At 52.6% G+C, this 7,651-nt stretch overlaps 1 long non-coding RNA gene across 1 annotated transcript in view; it reads left to right on the top strand.

The window, feature by feature from the left end:
• The window catches only part of LOC119294970, an 11,313-nt gene extending 7,657 nt beyond the window's left edge, over positions 1-3,656 (top strand). Inside the window, exon 3 of the long non-coding RNA XR_005143623.1 lies at positions 3,387-3,656. This is a non-coding gene — a long non-coding RNA (uncharacterized LOC119294970). The remainder of the gene's footprint in view (positions 1-3,386) is intronic.
• Positions 3,657-7,651: the final 3,995 nt, after the last annotated feature.

Raw genomic sequence — 7,651 nt, 5'->3', positions numbered from 1 at the left:
GGGCCGGTGGGATGATGGGACGCGGCTGGTGCGGGGGAGACCGGTGGGTTGTTGTGGTTGGGCGCGTGATCCGAGGAGGATCGGGAGGAGGTGGGAAACGAGGTAGGTGGGGGCGATCCCGAGGCATGGAAAGGCGGCGGACGAGGTTGTCGGGGGTTGGGATTTTCTGTGGGGGGGTCGGGTGCGGAAAGCGTAGATTGGAAGGGGAACGTAGTTTCATCAAACGTGACGTGCTGGGACGTGTAAACGTGCCGAGTGCGAAGGTCGAGGCAGCGATAGCCTTTATGCTCGGGAGGGCTACCAAGGAGAACACACGGGGTGGATCGGGGTGAGAGTTTGTGGGCGGCGTATGGTGCTAGGTTAGGGTAGCAGAGGCACCCAAAGGTGTGTAGGTCGGTGTAGCTAGGGTGAATGCCGTGGAGGAGGAAGAAAGGTGTGAGGTGGTGAACTACGCGAGAGGGACGTCGGTTGAGAAGATGGGTAGCCGTGTGGAGAGCTTCGACCCAATATGGTGGTGGCATGTGAGCCTGGGCAAGGAGGGTGCGAAGAATGTCGTTAGTGGAGCGAATGGCACGTTCGGCCTTCCCGTTTTGCGGGGAAGTGTGTGGACATGAGAGACGGAGGACAATGCCGCGGTCGGAGAGGAAGGTGAGAAGGGCTGTGTTAACGAACTCGCCCCCATTGTCGCTTTGAATGCAATGGACAAGGGAGTGGTACTGCGTAAGAATGTAACGGCAAAAACGTACAAGCACAGAGGCTGTTTCAGACTTGTTGCGGAGAGGGAAAGACCAGGAGAAATGGGTGTAGTCATCCATTGTTATGAGATAATATTTCAAGCCAGAAAAACTGGATACATGCGACGTCCAAAGGTCGCAGTGGATTAACTGAAATGGGAAACTAGTAAAGGAAGTTGATTCGGAAAAAGGTAATCTAGTGTGGCGCCCTCGTTGGCATGCATCACATGTAGGAGATGGTGCGGGCACTTTATTACATGAAGGGGAAATAAAAGACTGCAATGGGCTTGAGTAGCCCGGCTCGGGTGACCGAGGCGGCGGTGCCAGAGATCGCCGTCGGTGGTGCTGGTGAAGGCGGTGGCGCCGGAGCCTAGGAACGGGTAGAGCGGGCCGGAGCTATTGGACCTCAGGATGAGCCTCCGAGTGAGCAGGTCCTTCACAGAAAAACCGTAAGGGTCAAATTCAATTGAGCATGAGTTATCAGTGGTGAATTTACGAACAGAGATTAGGTTTTTGACTACATTGGCAGAAACTAAGACGTGGTTTAGATGAAAGGGCTTGGGAGGGAGAGAGGCATAGCCGAGGGAGGAGGGAGTCATGATGGTGCCGTTGCCAACTATAATGTGAGGAAGATGATGAGCTGAAACATCATAAAGCCGAGTGAGTATACCTGCGTTCCCGGAGATGTGCGAGGAGGCACCGGAGTCCAGGTACCAGTCGGCGGCGCCGGGCTGCTGCAGGGACATGTTGCTCATCGCGGAGTTGAGCATGCTGAAGTTGTCCCACGAGCCAGGAGCAGGCGACGGTGGCGGTGGCGCGTGAGAGGAGGACGGTGCGCCGGGGTAGAAGACCGGGTACGCCTGCGCCGGGGTGGCGGGTCGTGGCCCGAGGATGCCGGCGGCGTGCGGGGGCACCCATGGAGCACGCCAAGGAGGAGGAAAAGGCGCGCCCCAGGGTGCGAAGTATCCCATCCACGGTGTCTGCCCACCGGTGAACGGCTGCTGCTGTGTGTGGCGGCCGCCACCGCTGGAGCCGTTGCCGCGACCACGTCCACGGCCTGTGCCACGGGCGCGATCAGAGGAGCCGCCGCGGCCGGGGTTGCCCTCGCCGGTAGGCCGAGCGCGATCGCCGGAGCCGGGGTGGCCGCGATCGCCAGGGGAGTTGCCGGAGGGAGACCGCCGACGTTGGTGCTGATGGTGAGGGTGGTGGCCCCCTCGGTGCGATCACGAGCGTCGAGGGAGATCTCCTCGAGAAGGAGGCGTGAGCGCGCCTGGATAAACGTGGGGAACGGTACCTGGAGAGGGAGCACCGAGGCGAGGACGTGGAAGCGGCGCGAGAGCCCACGGATGAGCTGCAGAGTGAGAGACCGGTCGGTGACCGGTTCGTCCACATCAGCGAGGGCGTCAGCGAGGGCCTTCAGGCGACGGCAGTACTCGCCGACGCGGAGGTCGCCTTGGGTGAGGGAGCGGAACTCGGCCCCGATGTGGATCGCGCGGGCCGGCTGATTGTCGTGGAAGAAGTGAGTCAGCTGGCTCCAAGCGCGGTGTGCCGTGTTGTCCGGCGACTTGATGACGTCGTAGAGGTCGTCGGAGATGGACCCGTAGATCCAGAGCAGGATGGTGACGTCGGCGTGGCGCCATGCCACGGTCTGCTGGAGAGGCTCGGAGAAGTGGTCGACGTGCCCCTCTGCATCGTACATGGAGAGCACGCACCGGAAGATCTGCCGCCATTTGGAGAAGTTACCTGCGGCGAAGTCCAGCTTGAAGTCGAGGAAGTGGCCGATGTTGAGCTGGTGCATGTTGGGGATGCCGGAGGAAGACGAGGCGCCGGCCGACAGAGGACCCGTGAGCGGGAGGGTGACCGCGAGCGGCGCCGGTGCAGGGGGCGCCGTGGCCACAGGGAGGGACACCGTGGCAGCAGGTGCTGGGGCGCCGTGGTGGTCGGCAATGGTGCCGTGGCGACGGGGAGGGGCGCCGTGGTGCCCGGCGGAGGAGGCGCGGCGCTGATGGCGACGGGAAGGGTGGGCGCCGAGGTGGACATGGTGAGGTCTCAGGGAGAACTCGCGTCTGATACCAAGTTGGAGGATCAAACTCTGTGTGTGTATTATGACTTCACAGGTTACACATATATATACATGGAGTGCAACGGCAGGATAAGGTTGCAATTGATCTAGCTAGTCCTGAGGAGACGTGAGCTACGTGCGGGACGAGCCAGTCGTGGGCGCAGGACCCGGGCGTGCGGGTGGTGTGGAGGACGTGGAGATAGTTGTGTTCCAACACGCCACCTATAGAAGAGTTCCTGCACCCGACGCCGCCGATGCGATGGTCTGCATGTAAATACTACACTACTACTTTGCTGAGATTCCTTCTGTCCGTCCTACAATGAGGTTCTTGCTTCCTCAAATTAGCAGGTGTGGGCACTACTACTGCTACTTGTGCAGATCCACAATATTGATGTTGCAAAACTTGCAGACGTTTGATCTAAGATGCCCGACTGTACTGCATGGAAGAAAGTAATTATGCAAATCCTAATTATATCCGTATATAGGTTGGACTCTACTACATGGAAATTAGAAATATTATATGAAGTTCCAGAGTTACATTGTGATTTGTGAAAGTCTGATGCATCTCAAACTTTGTTGTTTTGCTGCAGGATGATGAAGAGGAAAATAAAAGTGGGGATGAGCTCAATGAAACGGAGAGGGGGGAAAGGAATAACCAAGAAGGGGAGGGGAGGTCACAACCTCGAAGCCAACGGCAAGTTAAGGCATCACCTTGAATTTGTAACTCCAGTAACTAAATGGACTTCATTTTTTATGTCAAACTTGTGATCCTTCTTATTACTGAAACCAAGTATCAATATGTGACTGATTGTTCTCTTATTGTGGTCTGACAAGACTTAAATATTGGTATGCCCCGATCAGTGTCTTATTGCATTAGTTATTCTTATAGCTAGAGAGTGTGTACATGAGTTTCATGTTATCTTTAGTAAATTAATAACACTAAGTAGGAATTCAGAATAATGACGTATTAATAACAACAAGTAAGAAATCTGAATAAAAATAGTGCATGAGAAATATGGCATGCACTGTAACATAGAGACATCCTTTTCGATTGCTCAGATGTTAATGTTGCAAATGTTCTTTTTTCTGTTCTCTAAGAATGGTTTTAGATAGAGAGCTGCGCCCATGTTGTCTGCGAAGATTTTTTTAAAGGTCTATAGAATTTGATCTGCAAGTTTTTTATCCTAATGGTTACATCCTTATAAAGCTATTTCTTGTTTGTAAGATGGATGTTGTCTATGTCAAAACTCAAGGGAAGCAAGAGTGGATAGGAGTGGCAGTTGTTAAATCTGTAACCAGTTAGTTCTTCAATCAAGGTAGTCACTTGAATCAAGTATTTTCTGAATTATAATTAAAGGTGGACAGTTTCTTACAAATCTAACATATACCTTTTTGAATCTTGATCTTGTTTCATATATAGCTTACACGTAGCATGTCATGTATGAATTTATTATCAGTTCTTTCCACACGGATTGTGCAATGTTTGGATGTAAGAGTAGAAGGAATACAATTAAATAGGTTACGTGCATTCTTTACAAAACGCTTTCCCTTTTGTTACATGTTTTAGTTATATGCTCGGCTGCAAGCTTTCATTTGTTTGATGTTACTCAATTGGATTATTTCTGTGTTTTCTTGAAACATGGTGTGTAAGCTTTTGATCGACCTATAGTAGTTAGCTTGCCTTCTTTCTATTTGATCAATTTTGCCAGAAAAATGGGCACCAAATTTTTTGATGAACTTTCTGTATAAATTTTACATGAAACTACAAGATGGGCAATTAGCCTTGGTCGGCTTTTCATATGGTATAGTTCAAAATTCAATTTAACATGACTCTTCGTAATACTTTGTTGAAATCAAACTAGGAAGCAGAGTCAGGTTGATTATTGTTTCCTGTGTCATGTTATATTGCTGCAATCACTAATTCTGAAGATTCAGTTGTCCTTGTGCCCACTTAACGTTGCCAGCTAGATCCTTTGTCCATTACAATTCAGGTTGTTATATTTTTTCGCCTGCCACACCCATTATGTTGCCGAGTGATGTTGAATCAGTAGTTGAGTAAATCATAATTTTCCGATTGGTGATCCCATTGTAAGTCCAATATAACCTTTTGAATTTAAAAATGCCCAAATTGCCAGGATGGTCAGGGGGTATTACAAGGAGCAAAAGAGATATATGGAAGGAGAGAGTACATAGCAAGCCGCAGGGCATAGAGGACGCAAAGTGTCACATATGGCCAGCCAGGCGAGAACAGTCGACCCAAGCAAGGCCATCGTGACGGCGGTCAGCATGTTTAAATCATATATATTCTTTTTTTCCTAATTACCTAAACACAGTGGCTGCATAGTGGTTCCACTTGCTGACAACGGTGAGGTGGATTGGAGATTGCGGCACCCATCTACGCGACGATGCAGCCCTGGACCCGCAGCTCGACGCGTTCAGCCCTACGCTGGCGGTCACCCCCTTTGCTAATGGCCAGTTCAACCGCTCCACCCCCACGGCCACCTGTACACTGGAAGTGTAGCTGGGAGCGATGACCAGCCGCGTTTGCCAGCTTGAGATCGCTGAAGAAGGAGAACAAGTTCAGCCGCGACGCCTCTTCCGCAGCAACACCCCTTTGCTGGTGGCTGCCCCGTCTGCCCGTCGGCCCTCTGCCCCCCCAAAGAGCCGCGCCCCCACAGCACCATCTCGCCACAGCGCCCGTCAGGCTGCCAACCCCTCCAACGTGCCGGTGGCCCAGCGCGCGTCCCTCCGCATCGTCAAGGAGCTGGGACTGCTGGGGCCAAAGGAGAAGATGACGACCGAAGTTGCCGAGGCCCTCCTGCGTTGTTTTGATGAGCCACTCACCGAGGCTGACATTGCGGTCATTGCCAAACTGACGCGGCTGGACGCCGACGCCCTGAAGATCGCGGCTGGCATGGCCGGGCCTGATGGAGCTGCTGAGGAGGCCGTAGTTTAGTTATGTTAGTTCCATTCATGTTCTCGCTCCGATGGCGGCCGACGATGTGTTGGCTAGAGTTAGGTTTGCTTCCAATATGTAGTGCTAGTCCAATGTGGTTAGTTCGACGCCGGTGTGCTCTGGGGCCTATTGGTGGTCGCTGGTGTTCCCTTGCTAGAGAGGCGGTGTGCTGTTTGGGCCTGAGGCCATTTAGTGATTTTCTGTTATCGGAGCAACACGAGTTTCCCCATGAATGACAAACTCCCTCCGATCATGTGCTGGAACGTGCGCGGGCTGAACCACCCTGCAAAGCGCGCCTCTGTCCGCGAAATTGCAGCAGCAAATCGAATAGCGATCCTGTGACTGCAAGAAACGAAGATCGATGCCTGGTCTCCTAGCCTAGTACGAGAAATTGGCGGCACCTCGCTGACTGGCTGCATTGCCCTGCCGGCGATTGGCACCAGCGGTGGAGCGGCAATTCTCTGGGACGAGGGCCTCGCCACTGTCACTTCCCATGCCATTGGCGCCTTCGCCATCACAGCAAAAGTATCCCTGCTGGGCCAGCCTCATAGCTTCTGGCTCTCCTCCGTCTACGGACCTGCAGACGACGCAAGAAAAGATAGTTTCATCCTCGAGCTCACCCGCACTTCACCGCCCACAAACGAGCCCTGGTTGATCAATGGCGACTTTAACCTAATTTACGAGGCGCGTGACAAGAACAACCTCAACCTTAACCGTAGACTTATGGGTTGGTTCAGGTCGGCCATTGATGCTGCTGGCCTGAAGGAGATAAAGTGCAAAAATCGCCGCTACACCTGGAGCAACGAACGTCAAGATCCCACCCTTGTCAACATTGACAAGTTCTTCTGCAACCAAGCCTGGGAATCCCTTTTTCACAATTTTGCAGTGTTGGCGGCTTCTACGGCTACTTCAGACCACTGCCCTCTGATCTTAGCCGACACAAGTGCCCCGCCACGCCGTGCGAGCTTTAGATTTGAGAGCTTCTGGCCTCGCTTCCCTCGTTTCCATGAAACGGTTACAGCCGCCTGGAATAGGCCAGTGCAGTCCTCCTGCGCTTTTCAGCGTCTTCACACCAAAATGGAGTGCACGACGCGTGACCTGAAGATCTGGAGCAAGGCACACTTTAGCGATGCGAGGCTACAGTTTCATATAGCAGCAGAAATTGTGCTCCGATTAGATGTAGCTCAGGAAACCCGGCGTTTGTCTGACGCCGAATTCAACCTCAGAAAACTCTTGAAGCTACGGCTTCTGGGTTTGGCGGCGATCGACCGAGCCAGAAAGCGCCAGGCTTCTCGCCTGACATGGCTCCGGGTGGGAGACGCGGGAACAAAGTTTTTCCACGCCAAGATGAAATCACGCAGACGGAAAAACCACATCCATAGCCTGAAGGTAGGCGATTCGCTTGTCACGACACATGAGGAAAAAGAAGCTGCCATATACAATCACTTCCACGACAACATAGGAACCAAGACGACGAGAGCGACCGGCATCAACTGGCACTTGCTCGAGATGCCAACGATCCAAGCAGGTGGCCTCGACAACCCTTTTTCTGAAGAAGAAATCTGGGAGGCGATCAAAGCTTCACCCCTAGAGAAGGCGCCTGGGCCCGACGGTTTCACGGGAATCTTCTTTAGAACCTGCTGACCACTGATCAAGGCAGATATCCTACAAGCTTTCAACAAGTTCTATCACCTTGTAGGGGGAGGTTTCAACAATTTGAACTCTGCCATAGTAGCTCTCATCCCAAAAAAAAGATGGTGCAGAGAAGATTCAAGACTTCAGACCGATCAGCCTGATTCACTCAGTTGCAAAATTGATTGCTAAAGTGCTCTCAATGAGACTATCAGCAGTAATCCACCACGTAATCTCGCCGGCTCAATCTGCCTTCCTGAAGTCCAA

This window comes from Triticum dicoccoides, chromosome 4B (genome assembly GCF_002162155.2).
Source record: "Triticum dicoccoides isolate Atlit2015 ecotype Zavitan chromosome 4B, WEW_v2.0, whole genome shotgun sequence".
Classification (NCBI taxonomy): Eukaryota; Viridiplantae; Streptophyta; class Magnoliopsida; order Poales; family Poaceae; genus Triticum; species Triticum dicoccoides.
Note: the sequence above shows the minus strand (reverse complement) of the source record. Positions and strands in the feature narration are given on the sequence as shown.